Consider the following 8,028-nt stretch of genomic DNA (forward strand, 5'->3'; position numbering starts at 1 on the left):
TCTATCTGTGAAATCAGCATTTCTGGTTTAAACTGGGAAATTGCCAGCCTAGGGCTGAGGAAACTGCAAGGCTCAGCCATCCCTGCTGAAGAAACTACAAGAATTAGCCAAATCTAACATGTAAGAAGTACTCTAAGGTTACTGGGGAGGGGATGGTCCTTCAAAGGTAAGAGAAGGAAGATAATGGCATATGTTAATACTTTACACTTGTAGAGATATATGAACAGCTTGTATTTATTGTTTCTTTACTATGGTCTTTACCTTTTTTCAGTGTATTACTTGCCAATGCTTTTAAGTAAATTTGCATGATAGTCAAAACAATAAAGAGTGTAAGTTTTCTGTGGATTTTTTTTGGACTATGTAGCCGTGTTCTGGAAAAGTTTGTTCGTGATGTTTTGCCTGCATCTGTGGCTGTCATCTTCAGAGAATGCTGGCATGAACGAGAGTTAGATACACACACACACACACACACACACAGAGAGAGAGAGAGAGAGAGAGAGAGAGAGAGAGAGAGTGACTCTGGTTAGGGAGGAGTGATTCCCATGTTAATCTGTGTATTGTTCTGTTGTTGATGGCAAGGCCTCAGGGTGGGAGGATATGCAAAGAGGGCTTGTGTCTGTTTAATTAGTGAGCCATTATCTGCTGGAGAAAACCCTGATCCTGGGTGGTTTTCATTTGCATTTTGCTGGGTCTTGATTTTGGGGGTTTTCAGGATTGGTGGGGGGGGGGGATGCAGACAAGGGCTGGGGTGAACTGCAGCTCAGTGGGAAGAAACAGAGATGCCAAGACCAAGCCAAGCATCTCCTTTCTCCACCCACCTCACTCCACCCCTTTGAGCTGGCTTAGTGGGCAGAGAAAGATCCTCTACAGTGTTGCCAATTTCGCGACTTTCACGCGAAAACGGGGACTTTTCAGAGCTTTTCGTGTGATTTTCGCGCCTGGCTCTAATTCAGTGCCTTTTCCGCGACTTTGGCCCTTTGGAGTGTAACAGTTTTCAGCCAAGAGGGCTGGAGAAAAAACTCTCTCTCTCTCTCTCTCTCTACTGACTCCCTCTGAGCAAGCCCAACCAACCCCAACTGTTTGGAGGAATAGTTCAGCCAATCAGAGAGAGGACAGTGACTATTGCCCCCCCCCCCCAGGCATTCTCAGGCTCCAGGGGAAAGCACAGTGGCTGCGGTGCTGGAGAGAGGCAGGGAGTGAGGGGCGTTGGCTGGCTTCCCAATTGCCTTGGATTTCCAAGTAAGACGTAAGTTTTAAGGCACACAAAAGCAATACTTGATCATGGGATCATGGCTTGATGTTGTGGACTTCTGTGTCTGCCTGAGAGTGACATTTGAATTTCTGAATTCCTGAGCTTGGGCAGAGTGCCCCAAGCCTACCTCTCAGGGTACTTGTACTGTGAGGTGGACCATTTGGGTTGTGTGATGTGAATGTGATGTCCCTGAGTGTGTGTGTGTGTGTTAGTGATTAAATATGCCTCTGAGCATGGGCAGAGCACCTGGTAAGTTGGCATCCCTGCCCTGTCTTCCCAGAATTTTGTTTTGTGGCTCTCTTTTCGTTCCCTTTTCCATTGCCATCCATACTGCAGAAATAATCCAGTTTGGCACTGCTTCTAACTGCAAGGCTCCCAGCAATGATGGGATTCTGGGCACAACAAACCACCAAGCCCAGAATTTCAAGCATGGAGCCCTGGCTGCCAGTAAAAGCAGTGTCTCAACATGTCACAACAAACTACAATTCCCAGGATTCCCTGGTTTGACAAGGGAATTGCCTCCACGCTTCCAGATCACAGCCCCAGAGAATGAGTCTACAGCATATCAGTGTTGCCAGTTTAAGTCCACTTCTTCAGCTGCATTTCGATTTAATAATAATAATAATAATAATGGTGATGATGATAGAGAGATAGATCTTGTAGCACCTTTGAGTCTCACTGAAAGAAAAGTTGGCAGCATGAGCTTTCCTAGACTTAAGCGTATTTCCTCAGATGCATGGGAATGGTAGTTCATTGTGGCACCAGAGCTCTTTCTCACAAAACTACACTTCCCAGGGTTCCCTAGCACTGAGCCAGGGCAGTTAAAGCGGTCTCAAAGTGGATTATTTCTGCAGTATGGATTGGACCTTGAGCATTTTTAATAACGAAGGTCCAAAACACTGCAGAAATAATCCAGTTTGTTGTGACTGCTTTAACTCTCCTGGCTCAGTGCTAGGGAATCCTGGGAATTGTAGTTTGTTGTAGCACCAGAGCTCTTTTTGATAAAGAAGGCTCAATGTCTCACAAAACTACACTTCCCAGGGTTCCCTAGCACTGAGCCAGGGCAGTTAAAGCAGTCTCAAACTGGATTATTTCTGCAGTGTGTCTTGGACCCAACTCAGGCTGCATCTTCACTCCAGACTCCAGAGACAATTCCCAGGATTCCATAGCACTGAGCCAGGGCACCTAAAGTGGTCTTGAACTGGTTTATTTCTGCAGTGTGTCTTGGACCTAACTCAGGCTGCATCTTCACTCCAGAGACAATCCGGTTTCATACCGTTTTTACTGCCATGGCACAGTGCTATGAAATCCTGGGAATTGTAGTTTGTTGTCACACCAGAGTTTGCTGAGAGTGAAGGTTAAATGTCTCCGAAAACTAGAATTCCCAGGATTCCCTAGCACTGAGCCATGGCAATTAAAAGGGTGTCAAACTGGATTTATTTCTGCAGTGCGGTTGCAGCCTAAAACATTTCTATTTGGCACAAAGCTTCCTGAACCCCTTCATGTCAAAATAAATATCTTAAAAGGACTGAAAGATTCTTTGTTTGGTTCAATGGTGATTTTGAGAGTTGAAATAAGTTACAATTATTTTTATTCAATTATGTTTACGTTTATTTGCAAAACTTCTGCCATTTTAACATTATGGGAATTTTCCGGGAATTGTGACTGAATATTCCGTGTGATCTGGGGGGATTCAGCGGGTTTTGGACAAACATTTCCAGGAATTATCTTCCAGGCTTGTTGGCAACACTGATCCTCTAGCCTCAGACTTGAGAAGAGGCAGCAACAGTGGTGTGGTTGCTCCCCGGCTTGTGTAGGAGAAGGCCAGCACTCCTTCCAGGAGGCTCAGTGGGGGCTGCTGGCGCTGATAACAGGGGAGGTGGGGTGAGGTGCGGCAGCTCAGTAGACTCAGAGGAAGGAGACACACAGGGGGGCTGACCAGAAGCAAGCAAATGAGCCAGCTAGCTTCTCCTTTCTCCAGTGCAGGTAGCCCCTACTGAGCCTCCTGGAAAGGGTGCTGGTCTTCTCCTACATAAGCCAAAGGAACAGTTCTGAGACCAGAGGACCTTGTTGCCAAGCAGCAGCCAGCCCAAAGCCCTGAGCTCAGGGAGGGACAGGCCAGGAGGAGCAGTAAAGAAACTTAGGGCCCTAAGGGATGGCCTGAACGGCCCCTTTTACAGCGACTGCACACTGTGGCCCCAATCTGGACTTTGCAGGGTGCAAAAAGGAGCCACAGAAAGCGGCTTCTTTCTGCACCTTTCAAAGGGCGCGACTAGGTGACCTTGGGAAAATCACACTGTCTCAGCCTCAGAGGAAGACAATGGCAAACTCCCTCTGAACAAATCTTGCCAAGAAAATCCCATGATAGATTTGCCTTGGGGCTGTCATAAATTGAGAGCAACTTGAAGGGTACTGACTTGGATATAAAACAATCCAGATTTGCGCTGCTGCTATTCTACACTGATTCTACACAGATCTACACTGCTGCTACAATTCAGGCCTTTAGATCTAGTCCTGCCTTCTGGGCCAGCAAAGAACATGTTATTGCTCTTTTCCATGTGACAACATTCAGATGTTTGAAGACTGCTATCATGTTTTTGAGAATCAGTGTGGCATAGTAGTTTAAGTGCTGGACTACAACTTTGGATACTGTATGGTGTGGTACACAAGGCTTGGGAGTGTGACACTGTGAGTTTAACATACTGGGTGACACCAATCCTAGTGATGCCACTGAGCTGGAGTAACCATTAAGCTGTAGAGCCCAGTTCGGGTTTTTCAATTCATCTTCCAGGAAATGGGGTTCACAGATTCTTTTTTGCCAGGTCTACCAATGTTTTATTGTGCTTCTTTTTTGTCCTGGGTGATGGTTGGAGTACTTGTGTAGGTATCTGTCTCTGTGTGTAGCTTTTCTGTATATTGTTTGGCCCAAAAGTTGATTCAATTATTCCAGATCAGACATCAGAGCATACGGAGTCTAAACACCACACTCAGACACTGCCCCCAACCCAGTCTGTTTTGCCCCTAAGTTTCATATAGTCCAGTGGCATAACAAACTACAGTTCCCAGAATTCCATACCATGGAACTATGGTAATTAAAGTGGTGTCAAACTGGATTATTTCTACACTGTGGATCTAGCCTGAGTCCTCCTTCAGAGATGAAATGTGGACTATTATTTCAGTGCTGCATTGCGCCTGTTTAGAACTAAGTGATCTGATATCGCTCATTTCAAAAATCTGACTGCTGGATTGGGTTTTAAAATAATAGTTTCTTTGTCTAGAATAAGACTTTGAAGATGGATTCTTGGGAAGTTTATTGCTACATTGTAGCATTCCAAAATGGTGTTTTGAATAAATTCTAGTCTGGATGGAATGAGTGTATACACTCTTATTTCTACTTAACTTTGATAAAGTGACTTAATACATCCTGATGTTTCTTGCAGCTATTTCACATACTGCATGATAGCTTGTCAGTTACATTCTCTTTACTACATAGATGTTGCTACAGCTGCTGTTCCAGACTGTGCTAAAACTGAAAGTGCAACCAACTCAAAACACCATCTCAAAAATATATATTAAAAAATCAAAACCCCTCCTTCTTTCCTGAAGACTCATTTTCACTTCCCTGCCTCGAACATTGGTTTTGTTTCTCTCCAGTGTTTGATAGCAACCTGTGTTGTCTCAGTTCTGTTTGCATCATTATTATTCTCTCCTCTTTGCCTAGGTGTTGTGCCATCGGGAGTACTTGTGTCAAATATTAAAGAGGAAAGGAAGAAGAGAAACATCTGTTTGACAGTAAGTGAAATTTAGTGATTGGATTATGGAGCAGGGGAGAGAAAGTGATCTGCTTGTCTCTTCTGATGGAGCCTCAGTTACTCTTTTTGTCTGAAACTAGGTAAGCAGGGCTCCACTTTATGGAGTTCATTCTCTGTGTGAGATCAGGTTCAAGATCATACTGCAGAAATAATTCATTCTGAGACCTCTTTAACTGCCCTGGCTGAATGGTAGGGAATTTTGAGGACTTTAGTTTTGTGAGACATTGAGCCTTCTCTGTCAGAGATTTCTGATAAACTACAGTTCCAAGGTTTCCCCTAGCACTGAGCCAGGGCAGATAAAGTGGTCTCAAACTGGATTGTTTCTGCAATGTGTTTTGGACCTCAGTTTTCCTTGTCCAGGAAAAGGGTCTAAGTGCTCCCCCCTCCCCATTATTCAACTCCAGAAACAGATTTCAGCCAATCAAAACAGATAAAACAACCAAAACAAGATTTAGTTTGAAGGGATGGAAATGTGCAGTTGACACCCTTTGGATGGTTCTGTTTTGTTCCGAGGCAAATGCAAGCTTTCCTCAGAAGCCAAGAGAATCAAAGGGCCTTATCACATGTGGGGGGTTTGAAGCTCAGATCCGCATTCACTCCTGTTCTAGCAATGCGAAACATGATGTTTTTTCATACCAGATCTGGATCATATCACTCCTGTCTAGCAATGCAAATTCACATTAAAACGTGTTGTTTTACCACACCTGGTTGCCTTTCTGTTGCCATTCTGAATCGAGGGGGAAGCAGAGTGAGTTTGATTCCAGACAAGTCATGTGATGCGGATTCAAGCAAAGTGTGGTGAGTGCACATTGTATTACCATATCGGAACACACTTTGAGGGTTCAACGATTCGAATCGGCACCCTTGCGCATGCTCAGTGGGGCTCTGGACCCTGTCCTCCTTCCCTGACCCCTCCTTAGCTGTCATCCTTCATCGGCGTGAAGGAGCAGTCAGGGGTTGATGGGATGGATCGCAGGAGGCCACTGGGGCCAGGATCTGGATGAAGGAGCAGTCAGGGGGTGATGGGATAGGTTGCAGGGGGCCACTGGGGTCAGGATCTGGATGAAGGAGCAGTCAGGGGGTGATGGGATAGGTCGCACAGGGTCACGGGCCAGGATTGGGATGAAGGAGCAGTCAGGGGATGATGGGATAGGTTGCAGGGGATCACTGGGGCCAGGATTTGGATGAAGGAGCAGTCAGGGGGTGATGGGATAGGTTTCAGGGCGTCATTGGGGCCAGGATCGGAATGAAGGAGCAGTCAGGGGATGATGGCATAGGTCGCAGGGTGGCAGAGAGGACGAGATGGCATGAAGGAGGAGGAGGGGGATGAAAGAGCATGACGCAGGGGGCCAAGGGGGGGCGACATCAGAGTGATCTTCCACACCAGACCAATTTGAAATGAAATCGAAGTGAGCTTAGAAGCAGATTTTGGTGAATTCGCTTGTTTCCAAATTCACCAAAATGAGGAGTGAGTGCAAATTGAATGCAGAAGTGCCTCGTAAGAACCCCCCATGGAAAGCAGTCGCGTGAGATAACTCATCACGTTTTAGCGTGAATCTGCACGTTGGAAATAAGCTGCAAAAAGGTCCAAACATCTCCGTGTGATAAACACCAGAGCTGGTCTTCAGCTGAGGCTTCCTGTCAACAGACACTGTTGACTCTGGTATCACTTGAATGTGCTCTGGGTTTTAGTTCAGATTTCAAAAGATATGTCTAAGGTGCTGAACCATAGCCTCTTTCTCTTTCAGAATAAAACCTGCTGCCTTATTGATACTGGAACTATGTGCCTCCTCTAACTGCTTTCTGAGGTGGGGTCTCTGAGCTTTAGAAACTTAAGACCATATCCACAGTGCAGAAATAATCCAGTTTGACAGCCCTTTAACTGCCATCACTCAGTGCTATGCAATTCTGGACACTGTTGTTTATTCTGGCACCAGAGCTCTCTGACAGAGAAGGCTAAATGTCTCACAAAACTACAGAGCCCAGAATTGCATAGCACGAGGTTTGGGGCAGTTAAAGCGGTGTCAAACTGGGTTATTTCTGCAGTGTGGATGCAGCCTAAGTAGAAGGAGGGGTAGATCAAATAGAAAAGTAGCCAGATCCTCTTTTAGGTTTTTAGGTTACAACATTTTCCAGGGTGGGGGAGGAGGGAAGTTAAATAAAGGAAGAATGTCTGACAGATCCACCACTGAACCAGATGAGAGTTCACTAAATCAGATTGAATCACCCAGCAGCTAGATGGCCAGAGGTAGAAGGGATCTACCTGCATGAATACCCTTCTATAACCTTGAACTGAGGACAACAACTACATCTTGACCAAATGCAGGGCTATGACGAACTTCAATTTCTTCCCCTTCTGTATCATTTTTAACACCTTTGCCTGATGAAGAAGCCAGTGGGGCTTTGAAAGCCTGCAACATATATAATGTGAATTTTGGTTGTTCCGATAAAGGTATCACCGCCTTGTGGATTTGGGATGATACTGTACTTTGCTGTACACCAACACAGCTATGGCTGGATATGTAAAACATATTTGCATTGCACTTCCTTCTTCCTCTCTGCTACATTGTTCTGTAGCCGGAGGAACCAGTTTCATCTTTTCAGTGTTCAGTTGTTTGGGTGATTGACATCCTTTCTCCTTTGTTTATCCCTCTCTTTCTCAATGGTTTTTCATTACACTTTCATCCTGCCATGAATTCTTTTTTAAAAAAATTACCACCATATTTTGCTGTCTTAAGTTATTTCTTTCTTAGCCTTTTCTCTCTGTGTGATGCTGTATGTGTCATGTTTAGGCAGTGAATCCCATTTCCTTTCCTCTGATTATTTATATGAATTAGGTTCTTCTAGGCTGTGTATGTGAAACTGTGTGTGTTCATTGTCTTTAGGTAGTGAATCCAAACCCCGCTGCCGCCGCCACCATTCCCTAGTTAAGGGAGGGAATCGTTTAGTTCTTGTATGTTGTGT

The sequence above is a fragment of the Sceloporus occidentalis genome, unplaced genomic scaffold (assembly GCF_023333645.1).
Source record: "Sceloporus occidentalis isolate IW3139 unplaced genomic scaffold, rSceOcc1.0.p SCAF_3, whole genome shotgun sequence".
Lineage (NCBI taxonomy): Eukaryota > Metazoa > Chordata > Lepidosauria > Squamata > Phrynosomatidae > Sceloporus > Sceloporus occidentalis.